Source organism: Penaeus japonicus, unplaced genomic scaffold (assembly GCF_977035675.1).
Source record: "Penaeus japonicus unplaced genomic scaffold, GWHDUDI00000001_assembly GWHDUDI00000019, whole genome shotgun sequence".
Taxonomy (NCBI): domain Eukaryota; kingdom Metazoa; phylum Arthropoda; class Malacostraca; order Decapoda; family Penaeidae; genus Penaeus; species Penaeus japonicus.
The window spans coordinates 39,602,788-39,605,287 of record NW_028234421.1 but is presented as its reverse complement, the minus strand read 5'-3'; the positions used below and the strand labels follow the sequence as shown (position 1 = coordinate 39,605,287).

At 36.8% G+C, this 2,500-nt stretch overlaps 1 protein-coding gene across 3 annotated transcripts in view; it reads left to right on the top strand.

Annotated features, from left to right (window-relative positions):
* Positions 1–2,500, top strand: part of LOC122256293 (mitochondrial import inner membrane translocase subunit Tim21) — a 16,007-nt gene that overhangs the window by 186 nt on the left and 13,321 nt on the right. The window contains exon 1 of one of the 3 annotated variants that reach the window (XM_086547762.1): positions 2,418–2,500. This exon is cut by the window's right edge and continues 42 nt beyond it. The exons of 1 other annotated variant lie outside the window; for it this stretch is intronic. The gene's annotated coding sequence lies outside the window, so the exon portion shown is untranslated. Of the gene's footprint in view, positions 1–2,417 lie in introns of those variants that run through there. One more of the 3 variants, XM_086547763.1, reaches the window with a different exon arrangement.

The following is a 2,500-nucleotide window of genomic DNA, read 5'->3' as shown; positions in this document are numbered from 1 at the left end:
AAACGTCCGCAACAAATTTCGAAACAGGAATTACGGTATTATTCTCTTTTATTGCTTGTGTTCAGGTCAAGTCCACAAAAAAAAGATAAACTCTAGGTGGTAGGTATAAAGCCGAAGGGGAATCTTACAAATAACTGCCGGTTATTAGTAAGATTCACCTCCGAGATTAACTTTTGACTGTCAATTAAATACATATTTAGGATTATGTAGAGATTTGATCCTTACAAAGAAAAGAAACATCTACATAACCTCTATCTGGTTGCTATGAACTTCTATTTTGGGTAAATTTTCCGGCCGCGTCCTGAAATACCATAAAAGTGGTATCGATGGATTCCTCTCAACCTCTACTATTCATATAGAGTGGAAATAATGTGCGATTCCATCTCTGAACCCCACAATCTGGGTCCTGATTGTAGGGGAGGGCATGAAGTAGATCAGGGAAATTACAGGGTAAAATGTTACAAAATACCTTAATAATGGTATCAATGGATTCCTCTCAACCTCTACTGTTCATTTATAGAGGAAATAATGCACGATTCCACCTCTGGACCCCACAATCTCGGTCTCTTTTTTTTAAGGCACTTCGTGCTACCTCGTCTTACGCTGGGGCGTATTTCATTTGCAAAATCTTAACCCAATTACCTACCTAACTTTGCCTTTTTAGGGCACTTCATGCAACATACCTTGTGCAAAATACCCCGAAAACCACCATCCCCACCCTGAAAATGAAACATGGCTGTGTTTACGTATTTACGGCTAGCGATAAGCTGTGGACTGGAAATCCCCAATGAATTACCTGCATGCGCTGTTATGTTCTCTTGATAGATGCCATAATATTCCCCATTGTTTACAGTATAATTATAGAGTGCCCTCTATTGAGTGGTCGTGTCATTATCGGTCCTAGTTTCCTATCCTGAGGAATATATGAGATGAAGACTCAGTTGCTGTCATCATGGCGCAGTGTGAAGGTTATTCGTGGTCGCGGCATTTTCATCTACAGAACTAATTACGCATCATAAGTATCACTAAGTGCCCTGAATAGGGGAGATCCACAGGGGGGCGTAGCTCCCTCTTGGCAAAGGCTGACTTTAAAACTAGGCAAAGTGAGGTAGGTAGTTGGGTTAAGGTTTTCGTGATACCGAAGTAGCACGAAGTGACTTAAGAAGGGGGGGTCCAGGGAGGGGCAAAGCCCCCCTTGGCTAGGGCTAACTTCAAAACTAGGCAAAGTTAGGTAGGTAATTGGGTTAAGATTTTGTAAACGAAATATGCCCGGATTTCCTATTTTACCCCGCAATTTCCCTGATCTACTTCATGCCCTCCCCTACTATTGGGACTCAGATTGTGGGGTCCAGAGGTGGAAGCGCACATTATATCCACTATATATGAATAGTAGAAGTTGAGAGGAATCTATCGATACCACTTTTGTGGTATTTCGTAACGCGGCGTTATTTGGAAAATTTACCCTATTTTGTACTATTCCAAAACAAAAATAAGTGAAAAGTAGTTTTTCGCAATGAACAGTATATATGATTGATAACATACAAAGTAAATCCTTATATCGTTCCAGGGAATATAGACTATAAAATAGTCTATAACCTTTTAAAAGAAGAAAGAAATCCTAAAACAAGGACCTTCCATATATATAGAAAAAATAAAGTAATGCCCTTTAAGAACCTATAAAACCACACTGTTAGTCAGTATAGAATGAGGGTAAGCTCACAGCTGCTTATCAAATGCTGGCTATTCCGCTGGTATGACACCTTTTTTATGACAGGTATCCTTGGAATAGGGTTTAGGCATTTACATAACCTCATTGCGATGGCATGCAAAAGCAGTACTTTGGTGGCATAAGCACTTACCCTTTTGCCTTATACTTGTTATACTTGTTTTAGAAGTGTTAACGCCAATCATTATGTCCAAATATGCACAAAAAAATAACCTAATTTATATGAAGTATTATATGATGTTTACCTTAAAAGTGCATATAACAGGAAATATAAAGAATTGAATTCATATTAAAATTTATATATAACCTTTACGCCAATCATTGTGTCCAAATATGCACAAAAAAATAACCTACTTTATATGAAGTATTTTATGATGTTTATCTTAAAAGTGCATAAAACAGGAAATATAAAGAATTAAATTCATGTTAAAATTTATATATAACCTTTACAGATTTGATTAAAGTAAGATTTTCAGAAATTAAATCTATCAAGCCTGTGCCAGCAGTTGAATCTATTTTGCTCATTTTCATACATATTTGTTATTATACAGGTATTTGAAATATATGGAAAATTTATAATTTAAATCTATTTAGTTCTTGTAATGTTTGATTGATGAAATAGTGTGTAATAATATAGAACAAAATAAATTAGATAAGTAACTTTGAACATACTCTGATTCTCGGGAATGGGATGGAGCCAAGCATTTGGCAGTGCTGCTCAGGGTAGAGTGTAGCAACAGACAACAAATGACACCTTTCCCCTGTCTGTAGACA